General features: G+C 46.9%; 1 protein-coding gene across 3 annotated transcripts in view; it reads left to right on the top strand.

The window, feature by feature from the left end:
- Nucleotides 1-12,634, top strand: part of mid2 (midline 2) — a 98,238-nt gene that overhangs the window by 18,468 nt on the left and 67,136 nt on the right. For 2 of the 3 annotated variants that reach the window (XM_076292375.1, XM_076292374.1), the window contains exon 2: nt 6,435-6,489. The exons of the other annotated variant lie outside the window; for it this stretch is intronic. The gene's annotated coding sequence lies outside the window, so the exon portion shown is untranslated. The remainder of the gene's footprint in view (nt 1-6,434; nt 6,490-12,634) is intronic. 3 annotated transcript variants of the gene reach the window in all.

Here is a 12,634-nt window from a genome sequence, read left to right as displayed (position 1 = left end):
AGAGGTGCTCAGATCTCGGGCAGGTTGAAAAAGAAAAGGCTGCTTGTGTAGCTCTTAGTCTTTACTGCACCAAATCCTTTGGAGGAGCGCCGTGCGTGGCATTCCCCAGTGCATTGTAGCCAAGGGCCTCTGAGCTGGTAATTAAAAGTGCAGTGGACTGAGAAAGGCCAGCTCTTTCCCTCATTAAGGAGGAAGGTGAGGAGAGGAGAGGCGAAGCAGCCCTGCTCCAGAAACTCCCATTAAAATGAGCCAGCACTTCAGATGCCATTAGTGAGATGTAGTGACCAGTCACGTGCCTGGCGAGAATTACGTTTTTTTGGAAGAGATTGGGGGCATAGCCGATAGCTGTGCCATATCACAGTCCAAGGTCATTGGTTGGTTGTGTTCTGTCAGGGTAAGTAGACTTGCACAATAGTCGGTGCTCAGATCCAAGCTGCTGGACGTTCTACAGTGATAGCAGGGTGGTGTTTGATGAAACATATAAAATGGTTGACTTTTTTTAGTGGGAGGTCTTTTCTGTGGAATATAAGCACAAAGGATATTGTGTTTATACACATAGAGCTTTACATAAATATCCCTCAGGGTGGAAAATATTACTCATTTGTTGGTGGTGAGATCATGGCAGGAAGTGCTCCGTTGGTGTGAGAGTTAGACAAAGTGAACGCTGTTTGTAGCGGTTAGCTGACAGAGTTCTGTGTGCCTTGGCTATGCACTATACGGGGGGCTAATTTTAGACTTGCATGCAACACCCTGCAATGTTTCTGTGAGAGGTGTCATTTCCCTGACCACGTTCTCTTGAATTGTATGCCAGTTCATATCCATTTGGTGCAATGGATGTGCATATGCTTGTGGATGTGATTAAAAGACAGTTGAATGAGAATTGGGAGAGGGAAATGATCTGTAACTATTGTATTTCTGAGCGATAATGGCAATATGAAGATGGCTCAGGCATGGTCAGCCCTCTCAGCGATTTGATGAGAAGTCAGACTGAATGGATCAAGATGGTCTCATAAAGATTTAATGAGATCCTCTAAGTCAACATATTGCCCATTTTAATGCCTCTCCACACCGAAATGGGCCTTGTGCTTAAGACGACTGGACTCATGAGCTTAAAAGAAGGATATCTGTCCAGAAAAAGTGACACTTGAAGCTTATTGCAGGCTACGTTTCATTTATTTACCACTGCTATACCCTGACATTTAATTTTCTTCCCCTGCTTCTGAAAAATACAGCGTGGCCTCCAGGAAGTTAGTCGCCAGCAAGGCCTAGCGATAAAATCAAACTAGGCAGCCTAATCTCATATAGTGGATATTTATCAGCCCTACGCCTCCTCATTCCTTACAAGCCAGTCGGTGTCAGCAACATTCAAAATTCATTACTTTACCACTACCATTTATCTGAATGTGATTCCTATTTGGCTTGCTTGCCTTGTAGCTGTGGGCTACCTCTTGCTAGATTTGCTAATAAAACTGAGGCCATCTATCAGCCAATTTTGCTAGGATAACTGGGTTTTCATTGGTGTTATTTAAAGAGCTGCTGTGTTGTCATTTGTCAACTACGGCTCAGTAGGAACACTTCAAATTAAAGGCTTCATTTGAAATCCACACATGGCACATACGTCAAACTATGTCAAGTGTTTATTTCATCTTGATGTGAAATGGGTTCTTATTGCATGTTTTTTTTCCCCCGTTCACCCAGATCTCAAAAGTGATCGGCTCAAAGCTCTGAAATTGCACAGGCATCAGAGACATATCCTTTTTTTTCTCACACACTGGCCACTTGGATAAAGACATCACTCATCCTGTTTTTTGTTGGTGTCATCTCAACACTGGTCACACTTTCTTTCTCCCTACTAAGCCATGACGTACCATGTTGGCATCTGTGATTGCACGCTGATTGACTGAGTCAAGACAGCGGAAGGGCTTGTTGTGAAAGCATTGGAAGTGGGTGGACAACGGAGGGCCATGCTGGTCATTCTGACCTGTACACTAGGATCAAAGCTCAAAAGTAGGATCAAAAGTGAATATTCTAGAGGGCAGGACAACAGGAAAAGCCCCTCCATCTCTTTTATCTCCTGTCTTTCTACTCTGCACATGCACACTTTTAGAATTCACTGCATTCTGCATGATGGTGACCAACATTTATCTGAATTACCATCAAAGACCTGTGTGTGTGTTTTTGTGCCTTGGTTGTTTTTGTCTTTTTGGGCACATGTAGCTCTTGTTTAATGAATGCGGAGTGGCAGCTGATGAATGCCTTTCGTGGGTCATCCATGGGTATTTGTTCAGGGCGTTCACCCAGTGAAGTGCCCGGACAGGATTTGACTCACAGCCCAGCTGCGTCTCTTGACGCCTGTCAGTACAGCCAGGGCCTCTCAGGAAGAGAGAGGGAGAGCGGCATAGAGAGAGAGAGAGATGGAGACAGACAGACAGACAGAGAGAGAGAGAGAGAGAAGGGAGGAAGTGCTGACCCCAGTGCTGCTGACACATCCATTCCAGGCAGGCCGCTCCGCTTGGCTTCCTCATCTCCAGGGAGGCTTGGCGTCGGGCGTCCCTCCCCCTGTTGTGCTGACCTCTCATTTCCCCACACCTGTCCCTATTCATAGCCCACCGTTTCCATTAGAATATAAAGGGGGGGGGGGGGCAGTGGTGGTAGCAGCCGAGCGGACATTAGAGGGACGTTGGGCTCTGTCTGTGTGTGTGTTTGTGTGTGTGTGTTTTTGTGTGTGTGTGTGTGTGTGTGTGTGTGTGTGCGTGCGTGCGTTTGGGTTTTTAATGATGGGTTTTCCTCACCGGGGGGAAAAGCGTCACCCAAAGAGGAGGGGAAAACAGCTGTGGCCCCACCGCCTACACATCACGTGCTTGGCCTCATCATCAGCCAGATGACAGGCCTCGCTCTGAGGGTGGACAAATATGACACTGCAGCGCTCCGAAAGCAGCGCTGAGCAAACAGAGAGCGACTATTACTGGACCGTTGTGGTGTGACCAAAACAGACCTTCGGTCCAGCTCCTTAACCCTTCGTTCACCTCCACCACCAACAAGCAAAAGAAGCCAGGTCAATTATCTGTCCACCTGAAGTCTCATCCCACATGAGCCCGTCCGTGTTTGTTCGCTAACAGGTAACTGTGCGCCATCTCCGACTGTGTCCATCCAGAGCGAACCTCACCATTATCCCTTTGAAGTGATTGCTGTTTGTGAGCTTGTCATTGAGCGCTCAAAATGGCTCAGCGAGTGTTTGAAGGCCCAATTGATATTGCAGAGACACAAAAGCCTTCCTGACCAATTCAGTCTGACTGTGCAGCACTGCCAACAGGCCTTTTTGTCGGCTGCTCAATGACCATGATTTGTTTAATGAAGTTGCTGCGCTTCAGATCGCTGGTCACTTCAAAGCTGGAGAGCCCTACATACAAAGGGAGTCTTGGATACACACAGCTGTCTTTGTGAAGAGGAGACCGTATGGATTGTGTTATGTTTTTTTCAATTGGCCCCATAGATTCTTTGTAGTTGAAGCCTTTTTTCTGTCTTTTTGATGAAATGGAGGCATTTTAGGTTTAATCAGACCAATTTACATGATCAGTCCTACTCGTTTGACATGACGTTTCAGCCTAGTCTGTGGCTTGCTGTTTAATCCATGTCTCTGTGTATTCATCCCAATCCATTACTCTGGTTGCATCTCTGTCCGTGTAGCAGATATCTATTTTGTTTGTTTATTCCACAGATATGTTGCAGATATGTATCTTGTTTGTTTACTTCGCAGTCTATTTATTTACCACACAGAAGTGTTCCCCTTTTGAAAAGACGTGGTGTGCGCCTGCAATGTTTGCTCCACAGAGAGCCGATATCATTAATTCTGATGAGCGGGGGAGGCGGACGAGACGTCTCGGGCGGAGCTCGGGAGACGGGCCTGCACGTCTGCGCGGAGTCATTAAGGCTTGCGGGGGCCCACCGCTACCTGCTCCATTCATCTTCTCTCCTCGCTCCACGCATGGACGGGAAACAGCAGACGTGGATTGGAATAGCAGCATTGCCCTCCTCCTCCTCCTCCTCCTCCTCCTCCTCCTCATCCTCCTTTTTGGTCTCCTTCAGCTTCTTCCGAGCTCCAGACCTCCTCCTCCTCCGCCGCCGACTGAATGCCACAGAGGCATCAGAAATTCTCTTGCAGACAGTGGGCTGATTTTCCCACCGGGCCATTCCATGGCCGTAATGACTCGCTCTGGCTCCAATCATGGGGCCCGCGGTGGGGATGGATGGGAGGTGTGTGTGTGTGTGTGTGTGGTGGTGGGGGGGAGGCAGCCGCAATATGCTGGGCATGGGATTTTGAACATGTGAGCTATGCATTTACGAATAGTCAATACAGATGGACAGAGAGAGACAGAGAGAGAGAGAATGAATGAAAGATAGAAAGAGAGTTTTTCCTCTGGCTCTGAGGTGATATGGAAGGCGGTGGTCCACTCTGCATGCAGGGACAGTCATCAGTGGCAGCGCAGCTCTCTCCCCCACTCTCCAGCGCCGACCCCCCACTCCTCCAGCGTTGCTCCTCATTACATAAGCGTTTCGTTCATCAGAGCTCCGCCATGCATAAATAAGCAGGCGAAGAGCGAGGACGAGGAGGCAGGCCATGCAAATGAGGAGGAAGCCACTTGGTGTGCCTGTCTATCCCAGGATTAAGGGAGACATGCTCTTGGATTTGTTGGATGCATTTTTAATAGTTGAGTCAAGCTGAATGAACTCGAGCTGAATCACTCAGAAACGTTTCCGATGTCGCCTGGAAATGAAGATGTTTCGCTGTCATTTCCAGGACATCAGCTCGCTCAGTCATTTAAATTTTTAAAAAACGATCGTTTTTGCATGAAAGGATAATATCGCATATCTTGGTAATATCACATTGTTTTTCCGCTGACAACACTTCCTCTGAGCCACACTATCGGTGATGGAACAATGGTTGCTACAGCACACACTGTTATCTGTTCCCACCATCTCCCTGGACTACTCACACTGGCAGCCTCGCCTACTTATCGACCAGTACCAGTGCATTTCTCATTACCCATCAAAACCTGTGTTCGACTGCCGGACACAAGACGTAACTGCCAAAATATTTTGACAGGGTGCCCACCTTTGACAACGACAACAAAAAAACCTCATTCTTTACATCAAAGCTCAGAGACGGACCCTTTGAGCGCCATTTCTCTGCTTGTAATTTTCCACTGAGCAGTCTCCATGTCATGTCAGAAGCGCCTCTCAAGTGATGCCAGACTGATATCTTGAAAGCCTCGGGCTCTCCTTTCATGCTCATCATCACTATTTCCCAAAAATTGCCTTTTCATCTTCCAGACTAGGGATGGAGGTTGAAAAGCTAAAACAATTGCTACTGAATATGACTGAATTTGTGGCCTGCATTGTTCAGTGCCTGGTCTTCCAGGTGTGAAAGCCTCTTGTTTGTTTATGGAAGAGGGCGAAAATCTTTTCATAACTGATACCGTTATTAAGCGGCGTGTTGTTTGCCTGCACATTCATGATTGGGCTGGCTCTTGAGCGCTGTTAAGTTGCAGGATGCATGTTAACCTGGGCCATAAGAAGTGGTCCTGTGGGAATTTCATCCATCACAATCTCAAAGCTAATTTCATAGTCCATCAAACCTGTGTAGAGCGGGGAGGCTGTATGTGCAATTACCCCTCTCAGTCTATACTGTAACTTACATCACAGTTGGCCTGACAGGTGTGCTGCTGTCTGCATTTATCACCCTCTGACTGTTAAGTGTTTTAATTATCATACCTACCTACACCCACCATTGGATCCCCAATTATCACACAAATGGACTTCATTGAATTTCATATCACTCCATTACCTATTTTCCCAATCGCATGTCTCTGTTCCAGTGATATTGAAATGGACTGCATTGGCTTTGATTCATTGCATTGCAGGTTACCATGTACCTGTCAGCATGAGTGCGTGCATGTGTTCCATGCTCCACAGAGTTTGTGTGTGTGTGTGTGTGTGTGTGTGTGTGTGTGTGTGTGTGTGTCTGAGTGCATTACGTTGCCAATTGTAGTGCGTGCTTAGGCCCATCTGTTGGTGTGTGGAGGTAATTGTGTAGGAGACGACATTAGCGCTCATCCCCAGCCCTCCACGGCAGCAGGCCCAGTGTTTGTGCCCGGAGCCCAAGCTGTTCATTACCGGGCGCGGGCTTCAGAGGAGCCGGACAGGGCCTCCCTCCAGCAGGTGCGGTGGGGCCATCGATTGCCAGCGCTGGTGGCAGACTGGCCACTGATTGGCTCTTTGCGGCTCAGCATGGTCCCCACGCTAATCCCCCACCCCGCACCCCTTCTCACGGTCCATCTCTCTCACTCTTGTCTCTTTCTCCCTCTCTCTCACCCTCTCTCTCTCTTTCTCTCCCTATTGTCTCTCCCTCCCTCTCTCTCTCTCTCTCTCTGCAGCTTGTGATTCGCGTCCTCTGCCGCGTTGCAGGACTAAGTCGGCTGTGGCCCACAGGTATGTCTTCACGCATGGCTCTATTTTTACCCTGTTCTCAGCCGCCCAGCAGGAGAGCCAGTCTCTCTGCCAGTCTTGCTTCGCCTTCTCCTACCCCAGTAGAACCTGCACCACTCTCTCACCCCAAACAAAGCAGCCTCTGAATAAGGTGGGGTGGGGGGGGGAGCCCACTGTCCAGTACCTGTTCCCTTATCGATTGAGCTCCCCAGTCACCAAAGGAGCGGCAAACATAACTCAAGTGCAAGGGCTCATCCATGATTGGAGTGTGTTTGGCGTTGCCGGCGCTGGAAGTGCATCCAGACCGCCCGCGGAGCTGGAGATAACTGCCTAGTGGAGGCCCCCTCAGTGGGTGCTCAGCGGCTCACCCTCCCACCCCACCTCTCCCACCCCCTCCACCCTCCCACCCCACCTCTCCCACCCCCTCCACCCACCCACACCACCCCTGGCTCCTGACGAGAAGCTTAACTCATGTCACACTCGCAGATAGATTCCCTGTTCCACTGTGTGTGTGTGTGTGTGTGTATGTGTGTGTGTGTGTGTGTTTGTCAGTGTATGTGTTTGTATCTGTTGGAGCTTATGTCTTTTCACATGTACAGCTCTGGAAAAAATTAAGAGACCACTGCACATTTTTCTGAGGTCATCCTATGGTTGCTGACTGGCATTCGAATGAGTTGGTGGTCATATTCAAATTTGCAGCGGTCTCTTTGAATATGACTGTCAACTCATTCGAATGTCACTCAGCAACCATAGAATTACATCAGAAAAATGTGCAGTGGTTTTTTCCAACTGTATATTTGCATGAGCGTATGACTTCATGTATATAACTGTACTGTATGTTTTTTAAGGTTTTTGTGTCATCTTCTTCATTGTGTTTTTTTAAATCATCAGTCAATTCTTCATTGTTTATATATTTGTGGGGGGCCTACAAGCGTATGTTTATAAGTATAATAGTGTATGTCGTGTGTGTGTGTGTGTGTGTGTGTGTGTGTGTGTGTGTGTGCGTGTGTGTGTGTGTGTGTGTGTGTGTGTGTGTGTGTGTGTGTGTGTGTGTGTGTGTGTGTGTGAATGTACCCTGTGTGTGTGTGTGTGTGTGTGTGTGTGTGTGTGTGTGTGTTTCTGTGTGTATCTGAGTCACTGTTTGTGTGTGTGTGTGTGTATGCGCCCTGTGTGTGTGTGTGTGTGTGTGTCTATGCCTGTGTGCCTGTGTCAACACCGCCTCACCTAATTATATCACATCGTTGGCGTGCTGCCCCACGCCCTGCCTCTTCATGCCCTCCAGCCCTCTTGCTTCATGGATCACTTAGGAGCACATCAGGCTATGGCTAGCTAAGCTCAGCACTGTTGCATAAAATGCCATTTCAAAAGGCTGCACAATTCAGAAAATTATATCACCCTCGACCGTAATTTCATTAGCACACAAATGTGAGCAAGCTCTTTATGGGCCGGACACGCTGACTGGCATTCCTCGTCCTTTCAAAGGCGACGCTGTCTCAAAGCAGCTGGCTGTTGCACAGACAGGCCATGACTGTGCTTCCATGGTGCATTAGCTGTGGCATGAACCATGAAAAGCTCCCCTATATTCCCAATTACCTCCTGCATTTGGACTCCCAGACAGCCTGCATCTCCTGTGTGACATTTATGTTAAAGGGTACAGTATATGGAGAAATTTAATTGTTGTGTTTACTCTGTGCCGCCACCTCTGCTCTCCTGCCTTCCTCCGTCTGAAGGTAATGGCAATCGAGTATAAATTCAGCATATTCATTTGTGTTATAATAACCTAAGCTGCGGTGAATGGTGGAGGGGCCATCAGCAGAGACGGTGTATCTATTCTCAACTTTCATTAGCGCCAGAGAAAGCCTCTCTGACAAATCAGGCTCTCAGCGCTCCTTATCCTGTTGGTAAACATTGCCTTATATCTGAAAGTAATGATGGCCCTCTCAGCCGCAAATTATGCCTAAGCAGCTGTGATTTAAGGGAGCATTAAGGATTCTGCGCCCGACTCGGCAGATAAACACAGTCCCCCAGCGCCTGCCTCGCCTTTGTCTCCTGCCGAATAAACATTGTTTGTCACCCTGGCTCTCCAGGTGCCCAGTTACCCTGCATAATAGTTCCTGAGCACGTCCTCACAGCCCAACCCCACCCCAGCCCCCACACACACACACACACACCCGCCCCCCTGACATATCTGTTTTTGACGGAGCTTCCATTACCACGGAAATCCTCCCTGCCCAACTCCCTCAGTAACTAAGGTGCCCTGTAATGCATTTTTCACTAACAGGAATTTTTTGCCGCCCGGCGCAAAGGGGCACACCGTTGCCGTGTCGCCTTCTGATGCATTATGAATGGCTGCTAAACAGGATGCAGGTGTACAGAGATGCCTTCTACTCCGCATCACCTCAGCATTCCAGTGACACACTTCCCCCTTGCCGCTCTGCTCCACTGTTTGGACCAGACACAGAGAGAGTGTGCAGGTATTCCCAAACGAGGACCGAGAGAGCCGCACAAGCCTCATGTGCAAAGAGAATACGTGGGGCTCTCCAGCCCAGCAGTCTCACCAGACTGACGAGTTTTTCTTCGCTCTGCATCCTCAGAAGCCACAGCCTATTTCCTGCTGTCAGCCATCTGGGATTTTTTTCAAACAAACCTACAGTATCCTTGAGGTTTGTCACCTCCTCTCTACTAGACTTGTTCAGATCTTTTTTTTTCTACGGGTGAAGTAAAAACAAGATGGAGTTAAAAGAGTGTGGATCGTTTGTTTGGTCCTGAAAGAGAGTGCCTGAAGAATGGCCGAGCGCAGTCAGTCTCTCACAGGTCTCCTGTCATTATCTGATTACAGGCCTCATTTAAAACGGCCTCCCTAATCCCCCAGATTAGTGCGAGAGGCACTATCGCCAATGAGGCCTGAAAACGGCGGTAAACCGCAAGAGCCCGTGATCCACCCCTCCCGCGCCGCAGGCTGGTGGAACAGCCTCTCCGCAGCGGCGGCTGTGATGGACGGCCCTGTGCTAGACTGGCAACCTGCAGGCCGCCGAAGGTAACGGCAGATAAAAGTTTGCACAGAGGGAGCGCCTTCAAAGTACATGTCCACATCACCGAAATTCTCCACTCACTGAGGAGCCCTCTCTGGTCGGTCGGGAAGGAGGGGAGGCAGACAGACAGTGACTTCTGAGAGGGAAGTTCAGAAGTGGAACACCACCTTAAATTTGATCAAAGGTGCTCCGGCTCAGAAGCTTGTAAGGCCCGGGGTGCACTCCTATCCCCCCTTTTTTCTTCTCGTTCCTGTTCTCTCACTCTCTCTCTCTCTCTCTCTTTTTTTGAGGGTTTTGTCATCTGTCTGTATGTAGACTGGAAGGGGTGGGGTGGTACCCAAAGCTGCCAAAAAGTGATTTCAGCGACGTTTCATCTTTTTTTCACTCTGGGCCAAAACTGTCACTTTTGTCCCATTTTTTTTTTTTTACCATGACAATCTGTCTCTCTTGTTGCTGGGTTTCACAATACTTCTATTCAGGCCAAACAAGGCATGTCAAAAGAGCACAACCAATCAGTGAAAGTAGGTGTCTGCTGTCCTTTGTGAATCATTGAGTTTTTATTGATAAAATCATTTTAGTCGCACTGGATGAAAAAGTCTGTGAAATACTATCTTAAGCTGTAAAATATGTACTGTCTTAATCTATTGTGCAAAATGTAGTTGGATCAGTGTCTGAGGAGATTTTCTATGACTATATGAAGTAGAGATTAGTAATGATCCAAAAGAGCCTAGTCCTCGCTCTTTGACGTGCATTGGAAATGACGGGATACACAATGGTCTTTCATTTTTTATCATTCCTTGAAAGAAATTACACACTTCAGCTGAGGCATCTGCCACAGCCCAGATCGGCCACTCGCCTGCCGCCTGGAAGCTGAAGAGGATCTTACATGAGTACTCACGGCTCAATCAGTACTTTCACTTATTCAGGAGCACTCGCAAAAAGCTCTCATCTCCATTGAGGAGACCTCAGGACGTGGCCCTTATGGCACTCAAAACAATGCCCAGCCCCTAACAGAACATTTCCTCTAGGGTGGACATAAGTAGAGATGCACCAATAGATCGGCTGGTGACCGGAATTGGCCGATTTTCACGTGATCGGTCATGACCGGCGACCGGCCGGTCAGTAAGACATGCCGATTTTATGCCGGTCAAATGCACTCGCCTGCTGCAATTGTAACAACACCCAGCTGAGTTTGCAAAGTTTGAAGAAGCTAGCAACCAGGCCAACACTCAGGGCTGGACGTAGGGCTACAATTGCGTGGAATTTACCAAGCTGTCACTTCATAGGCTACGTAAACATCGCTCATCACCGCCCATCCCTGCCGCTAATTGCGTGCCCACAGCTGAACCACAAGCGCAGCTGAACGGAGATAACCGATTGCGACATTAGAAAAGAATCAAAGTTTAGCGATCATAGGCTACATGATGATAAGATGTCAACAAGCAGCGACATACAGTAGCCCTAGTAGTTCTACTCCACTTAAAAAAAATACTAGAACTATTTACTGCATGTAGACTAGGGCTATGGCTAGCAGATTGAGAAGTGGATGTCGTGAAAGTGAACAAACTAGCCTATAGCCAAACTAAAGGCAAACAAAAGTTGAAGTTGCTTTTGACATTGTAGCCTACAATGAAGAAAACTGATGCTCTGAATACTGGATCAGCTGTCTCTGAAAGTTTCTATAGCCTAATTGATGCATTTAACTTTTTTAGTTTTTCACCGCAAAACAGACGTGCGCTGTTTTTATATGGTGGAGTAGAGCACCTAATCGCTATTAGCACTTCTCATTATTTTCATTAGCACATCAATGCATATGAAAATATGTTCCATGGTAGCATGTTCAAATGTATCATGAAAATTGTTCTTATATCTTTAGTTGGATATTGGATGTGAGAAGAAAAAAATGGATGTTCCATAACAGTGCATTTATATTAGTAGGCCTAGTCTGTGAAATGAATGTCCCACACTGTAGTTGGCATAGCATTATAGCATATGGCATTATAATTACACTGGCATTATAGTTTGATACTGCAGCTGAAGTTAGACTTGAAGATAAATCTGTCTAATAACAGCCATTTCATTGTTGATAAGTTGATTACATTTCTATATTAACATGTTCTATTAAAGAAAAGATAGAAAATAACTATTTTTGTGTGCTGTAAAATGATTAGAAGAAATGAAATCGGAATCGGCTAAAATCGGTATCGGCAGGTGAAATTTTGCCCAAAAATTGGTATCGGTATCGGCAGGTGAAATTTTGCCCAAAAATTGCAATCGGTGCATCTCTAAACATAAGGTGATAATAATGACAAACCCGAAGAGTTTTGCTTATTAAAGGTTACTGAAAGTCTGACCTAAACCTCATCCTTGTGATATACATGGCGGAAATGATGACAAGCTTCTGGTGTGGGTTGTCCTGATATGAAATCATCAGGGTCTTGCCTTTTTCATCAATATTTAAACATCCTTATAGAAACTGATCATAGAAAGCCATTACATCAGACAAATTACTTACCAGACTATTCTTCGAATCTCCACGGATATTTTAAATATTCTTCTTTGAGAAATTGTAATGTTTCCTCAAAGTGGCATTTTCATGAGATAACTGAATAGACTGCACTGAACAATGACAAGGCATTTTAAGTGCTAAGGTGTTGAATAATACAATGCTACAGGGGTTTTGTCTCTTTTGCAAGATTGCTCTTCTAGATATCTATTCATTTCCCCCATGGCCCTATTAATGAAACATTCTGCTCTACAAAAACAGTACTTCTTGGGTAACGTCAGTAGAGCACATGGGTTTATAATCACTCCCATGCAGTGGGATTTAAAGACAGTCAGTGCTGTCTCTTTCAGGTACATGAAAATGGGCTAAATTCTTTCCTAGCATCTCTTCTTATTAAGAGATGCTAGGAATACAGCAACACACTGCCTGGCTGTGCTGTCACAGAGTGTTGCTCTGTTGCTCTGACTGGTCAGCGTACGTCCAACATGACGCATTACTACGTGGCAGGACCCGTTTTTCCTGTCATGTTACGTTTGAATCCACTTCTCAAAGTGTTGAGTCAGAACTGCTACGTCATCCCCAGGTGGCAGCCTCAGGAACATAGATGCTC

Source organism: Alosa pseudoharengus, unplaced genomic scaffold (genome assembly GCF_046254945.1).
Source record: "Alosa pseudoharengus isolate Yale_2024_CS ecotype anadromous, Long Island Sound unplaced genomic scaffold, YU_APseudo_1.1 YU_APseudo_1.1_scf_19, whole genome shotgun sequence".
NCBI classification, from domain to species: domain Eukaryota; kingdom Metazoa; phylum Chordata; class Actinopteri; order Clupeiformes; family Clupeidae; genus Alosa; species Alosa pseudoharengus.
This window is presented reverse-complemented; position numbering and strand designations above follow the sequence as displayed.